The sequence below is a fragment of the Molossus molossus genome, unplaced genomic scaffold (assembly GCF_014108415.1).
Source record: "Molossus molossus isolate mMolMol1 unplaced genomic scaffold, mMolMol1.p scaffold_m16_p_11, whole genome shotgun sequence".
Taxonomy (NCBI): Eukaryota; Metazoa; Chordata; class Mammalia; order Chiroptera; family Molossidae; genus Molossus; species Molossus molossus.
Genome location: NW_023425346.1, coordinates 22,068,476 through 22,083,351, shown reverse-complemented (window position 1 = coordinate 22,083,351; position 14,876 = coordinate 22,068,476). Strand labels below are relative to the sequence as shown.

General features: G+C 39.6%; 1 pseudogene; it reads right to left on the bottom strand.

Moving 5' to 3' along the window:
- Positions 1 to 1,594: 1,594 nt before the first annotated feature.
- Positions 1,595 to 3,526, bottom strand: LOC118625589 (annotated as a pseudogene).
- Between the last annotated feature and the right edge of the window lie 11,350 nt (positions 3,527 to 14,876).

The following is a 14,876-nucleotide window of genomic DNA, read 5'->3' as shown; positions in this document are numbered from 1 at the left end:
AAATATGTGTTCACACTAATGTGTTAAGGCAGATTTTTTCAGACTAGCTTTTGAAGCAGTAAAGAACTGGACTGTGCAAAAACTACTACTTTTTTTTTTTACTCTTTGGGCCACAGATTTATTTATTATAATTAAATATCTACTATTGTGGAGGTTCCCTGATGAGAAGCTTGGTACTTGCCCTCTGAGAACTCAATCCAAACTTAGGAAAACAATATATAAATATAAGAGCAAGAGAAAAAGCTAATAAACCAATACAATTTGCTTACCCAGATCTTGTGTTTAAGTGCTCTGGAAAGAAACTGCTTGGTACACTGAAATATTCTGAATAATGAAAAAAATGGGTAACATCTAAAACCTTCTTAGAACTTTCAACAGTTTCTGCCCAGATAATTTTTGTTTCTTACTTTATATTTTTAAGGTGACTTTCATGTTTCAAAGTTTCTTTTGTCTCAGGGTAATTAAAATCTGTAAGGTAAGCAAGACTTATTTTTAAACACCATTTGTCAGAAATAGCAGCCAGAAGCTACATGGCTTTACACTTAGGGTTACACTTTACACTTACAGTTAATAGAAGAGCAGTAACAAAGCCCCTGTACAAATTTGTAATTACATAAAATTATCTGAATCAATGTGCATAAATAAGTAGCAAAGGCCAGATGATGGCAAGTTGTTTCTGTAGACTAAAGGGCCTGTGTACATGCTGAGAATGTGCTCCATCCTTTATACTCTGTGCTTTTATCATCTATTTTTTTCTTTATTGATTTTTAGAGAGAGGAAGGGAGAGGGAGAGAGAGAGAAACATCAGTGAGAGAGAACATCAGTTGGCTGCCTGCTGCCTGCCCCCACTGGGGATTTGGTCCACAGCCTGGGCATGTGCCCTGACTGGGAATTGAAATGGGTTGACACTCGGGCTGGTTGATTATTTTTTTTTTTTTAAGGCTGGTTGATTATTTATTTTTTTTAAGGCTAATCTATATTATTTTCCTCTGTGTAATTTTCTTCCTGATGAGTATCTTTGACCTCTTGAAGCCTTGATAGAAGTACCTAAGAAAATGTGAATAACTGATTTCTGGAAGTGAAAAGATGACTAAATATTTATAATACTTTCTTATTCAATAGTTTTTCCTAAGCGTTAGAAGCCACACTAGGGAAAATAGGGCTCCAGAAACCTGCCCTGGCTCTCTAGCTAGGCATACATAGGCAACAATGATAACATGTATATATGTGTGTATGTATGTATTCGGCATGTGGCATACCTCCTCACAATAATTTTAGTAGTTAAACTTTTGCTAAAATAAAAATGTGAATATTGTAAAGAATATAATATATGCTGAGGATCTTTTTAAAAAGTATTGTGTCCACATGTTCATTGCAAGAAATCTTTTTATTTTTTTGGCAGAGCCAGATGAAACTTGATTTGGCTTTCTTTTGGGGGCATAGGTAAGAGGCGTTCCCCAGGCAGTAAACTTCCCTATCCCAGGGGTGAGCCTCAGGCTGGGGCTGAGCCTCAGGCATGTCTTCTGTGCCCACCACCCCCCTGCACAGTTGCTTCCCCACAGGCTGGAAGGACAGGAGGGACTGCATTAACCATTCAATTGGGCAGGGTATCAGATGACTCAAACACCAGCTTCCACCATGGATCTCGATCTTCACAACCACCATCTTGGAGGAGCTGGTGCTGGTGCGGCTTAAGGAGCCAGAGCCCCCACCAGAGTCCAAGTTGGCCTGGAAGCCCAGGCCATAGTTGAGGTTCCCGTTAGTCGAGCTCAGCACACCTAAGTGTCCACCGGTGGTCTTGGTTCGCATACTCATGTTCTGCATCACAGACTCCAGCAGGTTCTTGTAGCCCTCCAGCAGCTTGTCGTAGGTGGAAATCTCCATATTCAGGGCCAGCTTGACATTCATGAGCTCCTGAATGTCATGCAGCTGCTGGGCTATGTCCTGCTTGGTGGTTCTCAGAACAGCTTCTAGCTCAGCCACCTTGGTCTAATCATCCTTGACAGCCAGCTCCCCATGCTACTTGGCATCAGCAATGGCAGCCTCCAGGCAAGATCTGTGGCCTTTGAGGCCCTTGAGTCAGCTGATATACTGGTTCATCACAGAAATCTCAGTCTTCATACAATGCAGGTAATCCCTATGCTTTCTAGCCAATGTCTAAAGCTCCTTATACTTGATCTGGTACATAGACTTAGCCTCAGCCCAGCTGTGGTTGGCAATCTCCTCACCACTGGGCCTTGATCTCAGTGATGATGCCATCCAAGTCCAGGGAGCAGTTGTTATCTGTGGACAGTACCATGGATGTGTCAGATCTGGGCCTGCAGCTCACGAATCTCCTCTTCACACACCTACCTGTAGAAGTTGATCTCATCAGTCAGCCCTTCCAGGTGGGACTCCAACTCTACCTCATTCATGTAAGCTTCATCCACATCCTTGATGAGCACAAAATCATTCTCTCTGTGCACTTGTTGATCTTGTCCTCATACTTATTCTTCAAGTCTTCCACCAGCCTCTGTGTTGTTCACAAACTCCACCTTCATTTCAGTTTCTCCTGGGCCAGTGTATCCAGCTGCTGTGGAAGATTGTTGATGTAGCTCTCAAACACGTTGTCCATGTTACTGTGAGCCTCTTCTGTTGCTGCAGGAGGTTCCACTTGGTCTCCAGAATCTTATTCTGCTGCTTCAGGCTGCTGACTCTCCCTGCCTGCTGGGGGTCATCTCAACGCAATGAACTGCTTGGAGTAAGGGGGAGCATCACAAGGGAGCAAATGCTCCAGATCTCTGGATGCAGCCCAATTTATTTGTAAAGTGGTTTCCTAGGTTACATGGTGTTTTAGGTAATTAAGTCCATGGATCGCGTCTCCACTGACCTTACAGCCAAGCCCAGCATATTTCCTGTCTCTCACTGTTTTCAGCAGACATACGTAGGAGGTACATAACACATACATTCACACTTGGGTGTATTGCCCATTGTCACTCTCAGGGTGGCTTTCCGAACCCAATTCACACATACCTTACCTCTTCACACAAATACTTTACACTCAGGGTGGCGTTCCAACCCATATCCATGCATACCTTATCTAGTCACATGCATACTTTGATCCTTGGCTGGCCAGACTCTGAGAATGCATACCTCAAGGTTACATTTTGTTCATCTACCAAACCCCCAACCCTACACAGGCTCCACACCTTATCAATGAAGGAAGCCAACTTGTTGTTAAGGCTCTTGATCTGCTCCTTCTCTTGGTTGTGCATGGCCTTGATGTTGGGGTCCACCTCCAGCTTCAGGGGGCTCAGCAGGCTCTGGCTCACTTGAACAGCTGTGATGCTCCCCATACTCCCAACCCTGCCATAATCCCTGGCAAGATTCATGTTAGCTCCCAGGCCAACTGGGTAGCTGCAGCCCATCCTAGAAAGCGCTTAAATGCAGATCTGGGTGCTGGGCCCACTGGAGTACCAATGGCTGCTGAAGGCCCAGAGCCAGAGGTGGACACCTTGTAGGCCTTCTGGGTTGCCCTTGTGGACATGGAGGAGGCTGAACCAGACAGAGATTCAAGAAGGAGCCAAAAGCTGTACGAAAGAAATCTTGCCATATATAACAACATGGATGGAACTCGAGGGCACTATGCTAAGTGAAATCAGACAGAGAAAGACAAATACTATATGATCTCACTTACATATGGAATGTACACAACAACACAAACAAAAAACAACCAAGCTCATAGATACAGGGCACAGATTAGTGGTTGCAAGAGATACGGGGTAGGGGGTGGGGATGCATGAAATGGTTCGCGATGGGGGTCAAAAGGTACAAACTTCCAGTTATAAAATAAATAAGATCTGGGGATATAATGTGCAGCATGGTGATTATAGTTAATAACATTGTACTGTGTATTTGAAAGTTATTAAAAGAGGAAACCTTAAGTTCTCATCACAAGGAAAAAATTGTCACTGTGTAGAGGTGGATGTTAACTAAACTTATTGTGGTGATCATTTCACCATACAAATACTGAATCATTGTGTTGTACACCTAAAACCTAATATATGTTAATTATATCTCAAAAACACTTACAAAATCATTGTAGAGAATGGTGACTAAGCAAAAAAAAAAAAAGTCAAGAAATGTACACCTTAGACTAGACCTCCCCTGACTTGAAGACAGTATATCATGTATGTTAGAGTCCCGGTAACTCTCTGCCTGAAGGAAAGAAATTTTGGCAGACCAAGACTGGAAATGTAGAAGAGGTGTGTGTTTTTCATAGTGTAGTTTTAGAATCAGAGCTAGATCAGTAAGTGGAAGGTACTGGGAGACAGATTTGGCTTAATATATAAAACAATTTTATAAAAAATATTGTTGATTTCATGACTATTCTAAGTGTGTTTATATATTATTAACAGTGTCTTTGTACATATTAACTAATTTAATCTTTATGGAAATCCACTTTACACATCACAAATAGAAGTTCAGGGATGTTATGAAATGAGCCTACCTTCCCAGTCAGGAGGTGGCCAAAATGGGATTTGAACCTGCACAATCTGGCTCTGTGAGCTAGAGGCTTAACTATGAGAATGTGATACATCCCTGATGCTTTGAAATGTAATGGGATTCCTTATTAGCAAGTGATTTTTTATATTATTGAACTTATTTAAATGAAAAATGATTAGCTCCTATCAGGTACATGGCACAGGAGGTTTCTGCCTTAGTTAGACATTATACTAGATGATTATTGATTCTTCTTTTAACTCTTAGATTCTATCATCGAATAATCTGGATTTTATAGTTTTTTTTTAAATCTATTGACCGTTTAGTATTATTGTTTGGCTACTCATGTGAACTTGCCTATAGTGTAAACTATGAAGCAGCAAATCAAGTTTTAACCTGCTGCTGAGATCTATGTTAATAAAGAATATAGACTGATTCCATAACATAGAAAATGGTTATGGCAACTCCAGTCTCTGCATGGTTATAGGCTGTTCATGTTGTCATATACAATCAGAGAAACAGCTTTAGGAAACCTGAAATCATATTTATAACTAAATTACTTTGCATAATGGAGTATGGTGCTGTCAAACACAATTTGATCAACAATGGGGTAATTTAAAAAGTGTAAGTGAAATAGATTTGCCACTTAGATATAGCACTTTATAAATATGGATAAGTGATCCTGAGGAACCAATAAATATCTGGAGAACTCAATAATCACTTTAAAAAGTAATCAAGCCATGTAATCACATCTAGGTTTTCATAGCATGAGGAAAATTGTCTGAATCAAGAAAAAGAACATAGAGATTTCAATTTGTCTTTGATATTACTTAATTAAGTTGGCTACCATGTTGCTATAAATATCATACCATGTTCTACAGCTTGCTAATTACCATCATTTTGAAAGGTAATCCAGGGTTAGGTAAGAGAAGTATGAATAACTTGTGTTTTTTCTTTTAATATAATGCAATTTTAGAAAATAATTGCAAATGAGATGGGAAGTTAAACTTAATTGATGTTCGAGATTAGAAGGATGGGAGCCTTGATGGTCTTTTGTTAGTGATCATCACTATTACTTGAGAAGTCCATCCATTATCTCAACCACATGACATTCGTTGAGTAAGAAATACCACACAACTACAAACTAATTAAAACTCTTGTTGGTGACAGCAGGAATTTGTAGTGAATAACGAGGTGTCGAGTCGCGCTAGTGAGATGTCTTAGGGCTACTCTGGCAGCTGCTGAGTGAAGCAGGTCCACGTTTTCAACCCAGATGATTCACAAGTTTACTCTGAACTCAATTTACAAGAAATGTATTGATTTTTTTTTAACCCTTCATATTTATCTTCTCTAAACTTAGGATTTTTCCATCTATAGCTAATATTTGTATGTTACCACCACCACTGAGAGAACTGAATATGAAAATAGGGATCCTGATAGATCCATAGGGACTCATTAGAAAATCATGAATAGATCCTGTATGCCAATATTTATCTTGAAATCATGTCTACTCGGGATTTTTTAGAGTCCTTAAATGTCAACCTGAAAACAGAAGAAAATCAGTTTAGAGCCAATAAAAATAGTTATTATCAACCTTTTGATCTTTTAACAAGTATTTTATAATTTATAAAAAAGATGCCAAATGGTCTTATAAAAGGAGAAAATAATACTACTTAACATGTGAAATTTGGCACAATTAGATGTACAAAAATTAGGAAAAATAACCATAAGATACATGGCCACATCTTCCAAATTCTGTAGCTATTAATTTTTAGGAGCTTTTCTAAGGAGTATGCTGTGGAACACTAGTCCTTGTTCAAAAAACACGATAATATACATATCTCACTTTTACATGAGTATACATATTAGACAAAGTTCAGGTAAACCCTGCCCCCAAAAGGTTTATTAAAACACTTTCACAATTTATTTGACTACAAACCGCTCTCCTTTTCTCTTTCCCCACACTTATACTGTCATTCTGTAGAAAAATTTTAAGGAGATTTTTATTTAGAATATTTGTTTTCATCAGTTGTTAATGCTTTAATTATATTTGGATAAAGAGGCAGTTTTGTTTGAAGGTTGTATGTTGTATTGAAAAATTGGAAAATTTCAAATTTAACTTCGAGAATGTTAGGCTAGATTATTTAAATAATCCTCCATGAAAAAGTAATTTAAAGCCCTGAATAAAATGTTTTTTGTGCATAGAAGAAACATAAAGGCACACCAAAACTGCTTTAGACCTGCATTTTTATTTCTCCTAAATTTAGTTTGCAAGTTTTGGGACAAGAGGGAGAAAAATCAAAGCCCATGCATGGCCGTAGTTGGGGGGTTGAGAGGAAAGGTTACCTACAATAAGTTGTGGTTCTAAAGAGCTACATGTCCAAAGTGAAGGTCAACCTGAACTAGACCAGGCTTCTTGTAGAATTATAACATAAAGTCCGGTCTTGCCTTGAACTTAAATTTACCCAATCTGTTGAAAGCCTTAAGAGCAAAAGACAGATTTTGTGAAGAAAAACAAATTTGTCCTCAAGACTGCAACATAGAAACCCTGCCTGAATTTTGACCAGGTTTGGTGACCCTGAGGATTTCAGACTGTCTGCAGCAGTCTTCCCTGAATTTCAGCCTGCTGGCTGGCCCTAAGGAGTTTGGACTTGCCAGCCCCACACTCAGTTCCTTAAATAAATATTCTTTCCTCTCTTCCCTTTCTCCTTCTCCTCCTTCCCCTCCCGCCTCCTTATTCTATTATCTATCTATCTATCTATCTATCTATCTATCTATCTATCTATCATCTATCAATCATCTATCTATCTATATATATTCACATACAAAAAGGGATTTAAATGGATGGAAGAGGAAAAAATTAAGTTGCTGTATGATCATACCTTATTTAACATCTCCACTTTAATATCTTTTTACTCTAGTAAGTGTTTTTGACTATGTGGATACATTTGGAAATTTAGGGGCCATTAGTTTTTGTTTGAAACAGAATGCTTGTTACCCCTCTTTCTATTCTCTCTCAGAGGTGGTCCTGCTGAACCTCCAAGCCTGTGCTGTAGCACGCACACATTTACTGATTTCTTCAGAGGTCGTATAACACCTGATCCTTCAGAGCAGGCTGGCTCTAAGCTCAGTGTTTGTTGGCCAGGTAGAAATAATCTCATATTTACCTACTATTGAGATTCTTGGTTTTAAATCACTAGTGTGTGTGTATGTATGTGTGTGTGTGTGTCCCCCACCTCTCCCCACCTCCCCGTAAAATTTCATTTTGAACTGCCTCCCATGGGTGATATGAAGCATAAATAATGTTGGTGAAATACATATTCCAACAGCAATCATTCTGTAGTCTTACATGCTCAAGCATTTTTATAGCCTTGTTGCCAAAAGAATAATTAAGCATGCAAATCTCAGATACATTCAGAAGCAATTGCATATTAAACTAGGTTAAGTATTCTGTGATTTGAAGTTATTACAGCCAAAGGTCTTTGCTCCCCATGATTTCAAGAAATTAGAGTGTAATTTTACAAACAGTTGAGCTTCTGTCTCCTGTGCAGTAGGAAGGAGAATATAATTACAATGCACTCTGATTTCTGCCTGACTCTCTCTCTGGAAGGAAACAGTCTAATGTTCTTCCTGCACAGTTCCTACTACAGGGCCAGATTCAAGTCAGCGTAAATGACAGCTTTCTGATTGGATCTTCATTATCATGATGGCTATTCTCAGGTGGGAGGAATCACATACTCCTAGAGCCAAAAGAAACTTCAAAAGACCATAGACTTTAGTCTCTGAGTTTAGAATTATGGGGGGTCTCCAGATGGCAGCTATTAACTTCATAAAAATCTCCAGCTAACATGAAACACTAGGGTGAAATCTTGAAGACTTTCCCCCTGAGACCGCAGTAAGGCACGATGTTTATCCTTGTACTTCTGGTCAACGTTGTTCTGGAGGCTCTAGCTGGGCAACACAGGAAAGGAAAACTAAACGATGCCCAGACTGGGAAGGAGGAGGTAAATTATCTTTATTTGCATATAACATTATTATATAAGTTCTAGTTAATCTACAGAAAAACTAATAGAAATTATAAATTATAAATGAGCTATGTAAGGTCATAGGTACAAGGTCCACATAAAAAAATTGAATGCATTTCCATATACTACAAAGAAAGATTGAAAGTAGAAATTTCACATGTGGGATCTTGAGCAAATATTTTAACTTTTCTGAGTGTCAGGTTGATAAAAATCCAAAAGTTTCCTGCTGTGTTTTGGGACTGGAAAAACAGGCACTCATCCACATCTACAGTGACAGAGTACAATTCGCACAACATCTAGTGAAATTTCACATGCGTCCTCTCTGACCCAGCAGGCACACTTTCAGAAAACCATCCCCAAAGAACTGGCCAATATATTTAACGGCCTTTGTGCATAGGTCACCATCTTGTTGTAATTCACCAATGCATCTTGTTTTCTAAGAAACTAGAATTCTTACTTAGAGTTAGATTTTTTTCAGAAAGTTCTAAGCATATTACTTTAATTTGGTATCAAAGGTCCTTAATCAATTTTAAAAACTCACCAACTGAAATGAGCTCATATAGCACCACAGTCTGTAAAGGGTATACTGAGCAGAGGCTCATGTCCAGATGTAGATATGTAATAATACTTGAAGGAGTTTTCTAACTTGTTAAAAAATAACAATAAAAAGGATTTATTAGAAATGACTGACAATTAATGGAAGTAAAATGTTTACCTTAATGTACAAAAATTGTAAATGTCCAATGTTCTTATGCTACTTTTCACTTTTTTATTGTCAAGGAAGTGGTGGAAACCTTTTCCTCCAGGTCAGAGCTAAGCCTCTATCCCTGTATGCTCGATAATCCTCACCCTCTTTCATTTTGACGTCCGCCGATTTACTTCTTGGTGTGCCATGCTCTGCTTAGATTAAGCTGTTGTTATGTGGACACTAATTCTTTGTGTCAAAGCCCTTATGACTATGTCAGTCTCTGTGTGTGAATGTGTTACCATTGTAGATAGCTAGTTATCAATATTAATCATGGGAAAAGAGCAAAGGGGAGCCCAGACATTATAAGCATGGTCATGGGGCAGGTTCACCAGCAAACTACAGCTTCAACTTCACACTCTCTAGGGAGCAACCAATCCCTTCCTGCAGATCCCTGGAGGAAGGAATCAAACAAAGGGGGAAATGGATGCATGTTCAGTGAAGTCAGGATGGTATAGAGAAAGTACTTGCCTATCAGTCTAACCTGGGAAAAAGACAATTAGCCAGGGGCATGGTGCTACTGCAAACATGTGAAATCCTGAAGGATTAATTGGCTGAACTCTCAGTTACAGTTTGCTCTCTCTTGCTTTGCTCTTGCTCCCTTGCACTCCCTTGCTCTGTGACCCACACTTGCCCGTGTGCTAGCCTGCCATGTGACCTCAAGCAGCCACATAGTCCATGGCCATGAGGACCCCACATGCAATGGGCTGCAGGGGGAAACACAAGCTAAGCTAGCCAGGTGCTGGACTGGATGGTGCTTTAATATGGAGCAGACACTCTGGGCAGTGACCTTAATTCCAGCCCCGCTGAAAACAAGACTGGACTTTTTCCATGGCAAGATAGAGGGAGAAGGGACTTTGGAAGGGAACCCCCTCAGTTTTATGTCAATAAAGTATTCCACATTACCTCATCCTCCTGTGGGGGCTTCAGGAATTCTTTTCCCTGTGGCACCCCAAGAACTCCACTTCCACTGATAGCAGGTCAGGATACAGAGGGCACCCCACTGACAACAAATGCTCAAAGTTCACTTAAAAATATCCAGAGTATTCCCATAATAATTTGCTGTCTTCCATGCTCTGTAAAATGCCTGCTACTAATAATTTATGTGGCATGTTGTTAACCCATGTCTCAAATGATGTTCCAGGACACAACAGGTTAGAGTTTCTATAGTAAGGTGCTCAATCAAAGTGAGTTGAGAAACCCAGAGAATGAGTTTCACATCTCTTGTAACCTGTTACCTACTTTTAGAAGATAAAACAATTGAAGAAATGAAAGAAAAAATTTTGAGAAGAGGTTTCTGGGTGGAGAGTGGTCAGAATAAGCAAATAAAAATATAGGATGACAGTTACATTTGAATTCCAGACAAACAGCCAATAACTTTTTGGTATGAGTATGTCCCATATACTTGCTTGGGACATACCTATAGTAAAAAGTATTTGTTGTTTACCTAAAATTCAAATGTAACTGGGCATCCTGTATTTTTGTTGTTGTTAATCTTCACCCAAGGACATTTTTCCATTATTTTTTAGACAGAGTAGAAGGGAGGGAAGGAAAGAGAGAGAGAGAAAGAGAGAGAGAATCATCAATGTGAAAGAGACACATCGATTGGTTGCCTCCCACATGACAGGGCTGGGATCGAACATGCAACTCAGGTACATGTCCTTGACTGGGAATCGAACTCAACACCCTTTGGTCCATGGGTCAAAGCTCTAAACCGCTGAGTCAAATGGGCCAGGGTGGCATCCTGTATTTTATCTGGTAACCCTACTTGGTGGAGAGTACACCCTATTCATGCTTTAAGTTCTGCCACTTACACTCCCAAGGGAAGTGGGGGACTTCGTACTTTATTTCAGGTCTAACAGAGGAAGGAGCCTCTGCAGTCCCAAATGGAGAACTTGTTAGGAGAAGAGCAGACACAACAGACTGGGTGCATCTGCCCGGGAAATCTAGAGAGCAAGAGAAAGCAGCCAGCTGCTTTGGCAGCAAAGAAGTAGTTTCAAAATCTGTCTCTACTCCCAGAATTTATCAAGGTAAAGAATGGGTGAGTGCCCCTGTGACCCTGATGTGGGTCTTTCTTTCTCTTTTTAAAAATATGTTTGTTTGTTTGTTTGTTTTTGAGAGAGAGGGAGGAAGAGGGGGAGAAACTTTGATATGAGAGAGAAACATCGATCCGCACAGGTGCCTCCGAAAACTCAAGAAAGCACGTACAAAACAAAGGCATTTTTAAGCATCTACCTGAATCAACAAATGTGAAGGTAAAGTGTGTTTCTCCTTCTCCACCTCCTGCCTTGTGCTTCAACCGTGGAAGGGTCTGCAACAATGGCGGAGCGATAAAGTAACTGAGAAAGAAAGGAGCTGTCACACAATCATTCCCGATGACAAGGGGGCACCGATGGGGAGGTGGCAGGCTTATGGAGAAGCCTCACTTTTGAATAAAGGTGAAAGTATTAATTATTATAATTTAATATTTTATAATATGCAACATGACATTACATAATCTATAGTAATATAAAGGTTTATTTTATACTTATAATTATTAATATTTGGGCTGGGACTTTTAGATTACTGAATTGAGATTCATCCAAATACTTCTCCATTTAAGGAGTGATCAGAAAATGCACAAGGCTTTCCAGAGTTTTCCAGCTGCAGAGGATAAATCTTACCAACCGCATAAATTGTCATGGGGATGTGCGAATCATCAGTAAAGGTTGGCACTCGTTGATTGCTCTATGAATTGTGTTTGCTCAAAGGACTAGTTATTACTGTTACTGTGCTAATCTATAGACAGCTTCTGTTACCATCCTCTTCCCTCTGCAACTCCGCTCCCTCCTAGGAGTACACGCTGCTTTGCATTCAGTAGTGCTCCAAGAAAGTTACTCCCCTTCATTTTTGATGGCGAGATTAGAGAAACTTCCTGATTTGGGCTTGAGTCCCAAATTGCCCCCCACTTACTTCTGGCAAAGATCAGACTCTAGCAGGGCCCCTCTGAGTCCTCTTCTCCACTAGGCCTCACCTTGGCCTATAAAGACTTAAACGCTAACAGTTTCTAACAGCTCCAGGCTGCATTCTGAGAATGACCTGAGCTCCCTTTGAAATGCTCACCTGAGAAAACTCAAGTTGGCTGAAAGAATTACTGTTTGTTGCAGTCAACACTAGAAGGTTGGGCCTTGCCCCCACACCCTCTTTGTGGGAGGTTAGGAACCTAATATCAGAAAGCACCACTTAGCAACCCCAGATGGTCTCACATACACCCACCTCCTCCTGTTTTTGTAATTTTTCACTTCCCTGACTCTACTGAGCTCCCACTCACCCCTCCCCAGTCCCGCATCCTCCCTTTAAAGCACCCAGTCACCTCTGGACAATTGAGTTTAGTTCATGCTAAAAGTGTATTACTGATTAAAACCCGTTCTTTCCACTTTAACTAGTGTCTGGCTTCTATTATTTTTGATATTTCTCAACACCATAAAATATGTTTTTTCTATTTGTACCAGAACAGAATAGAATTTTGCCCCAAATAGAATTTGACCCGGCCTGTTCCAAACAAGTGTTATTGCAAAACTCTTCTGGGAAAATGTTACTAAATTTATAAGGAAACAAATTCCCTTGAAAATAAGTTTAACTATGAAATGAAATCTAAAGCTTGTTTTTAAACTGAGGAACTTTTCCGGCGCCTTCACTGTGCTAATGGACTTTGTGAATCAAGTTTCCGAAGGGAAGTTTCACGATGCGGCGTTTTCTTAACCTACTTGCCCACAGAACCCTTTGTTTTTAGAGCACTACTCCCAGAACATTCCAGAGCTAATGTTCCAAGGAAAATATTTTCTTGAAAATCCTGGCTTAAGCATTTTAAATCCACCATCTACTAATTATACTTACAGCTTCTTAGTTCTGTGAACTATGGAAACATCTCATAATGAACATCATTTGCAAAATGTGGATTTTTACCATCCTATCAGAAACATCGCAGCATATTTGTTAAAAGTGCAAATTACTGGGCCATGTACCCAGGTCTGCTGAATTGGTATCACTTGGACCTATAATGGGAGGTGGGACCTGGAATCAGAATTTTGATAGTATCTAACCTTGGATTCGAATCTACTCTAAAACCCAAGAACTCAGGTGAGAAATCTTATCTCTGGCTGCTCTTTCAGAATCCATTGCTGAAACCATTTCCAAAATGTTGCAGTTTCTTTAGCATTTCTATTTTCCTTTCTAAACAATAATCTGAAGGAAGAAAAAGCTGAAAGCTACTTTGACTCTTTCTACCCAAAACACAAAAAAGTTCAGTGATTAATTTTTCCCACTCAGCAGGTGCTAACTTCCCACTGTGCTCTGAAACAAGAGACAGCCTTCCTCCCAAGTGACGTTTCCAGGGGAGTTCGCTGGCTGTGTGTTACCTGAAAATTAAAAGTAGTCATTCTCTCCAGCCACTCCTTGCAAATTTGTAACAATTACAAACTGACTCTGTAAGCAGTAATAGTAAAAACTTATTTCTAAAAGAATAATTATAAAAATCTGTATTTGATCATGCTATTGAACTTTAGATTTAAATTGATTTTATTTACTGTCTCTAGATTTAGAGAGAGATCAATCAAATAATTTTTTTAAATCTAGAGTAAATATTTTGGTTCCTACGACCTTCCCAAGTAAGACAGCACGTTATCTCTTTTAGTATCTTCTTTCCTTTTTATTTATTTATTTATTTTTGATGCCTTTCCAGTTGAATGTTCTGCCCAATACAGGAAGTGCAATATGTGTTGTTAATTATGCATATTATAATGAAACCTGCTTAAATGTCTTTTGAAATCTTTTATTGATATACAGGCATACCTCTTAGATGTGAGTTCAGTTCCAGACCACAATAGAGCAGGTCATGACCTTTTTGCTGGTGGAAGGTCTTGCCTTCACATTTTTGTAAGAAACACATCTGTGGAGCACAATAAAACTGGGTATTCCTGTACTTGGCAAAAAAAAAAGTCCTTGAGAGTCTAGAACAGAACACTGAAGGGTGGAAGCTGAAAGAACAGTCAATGTGAGAAGAGTTTTATAGGCAGCTCCATGCTTTGAAATAATAACAGAGGAAGAACAAAAGATGAGTAAAAGAAGGGCCATATACAGGTGGCAGCCACTCAATGTGTCCCTTCATGTCGATGTTTCTCTCTCTCTCTCTTCCTCTCTCTCCCTCCCGCTCTATCTGAACAAAAAATGGAAAAATGTCCTCGGGTGAGGATAAAAAAAAAAAAAGAAGGGCCATATTTATGGAAAGAACCCAGTCATGGTATATCATTTAGTGCTTCTCAAACTTGAGTGTGCATCAGAAGCACCTGAAAAGCTTGTTAACAGACTGAATCCTGCCCCGCCCCAGGTCTTGGGTTGGGCCTAAAATTTCTAACAAGTTCCCAGCCAGCACTGATGCTGGTCCAGGAACCACGCCACTTTCAAGCGCAGATGCTGTCTATCTCTTCTAATTTACCTGAAGGAAGGAATATCTCTAAGTGAAAGAAGATAAAACCCATGGACAAGCATGTGATCAACATTTTTGAAAAGTTAGGAGTTACAAACATAATTTCTCAGCTGTGTTATCTACTGGGGCTCATTTCGAGCTGAGTAGCTGGTTCCGAAGT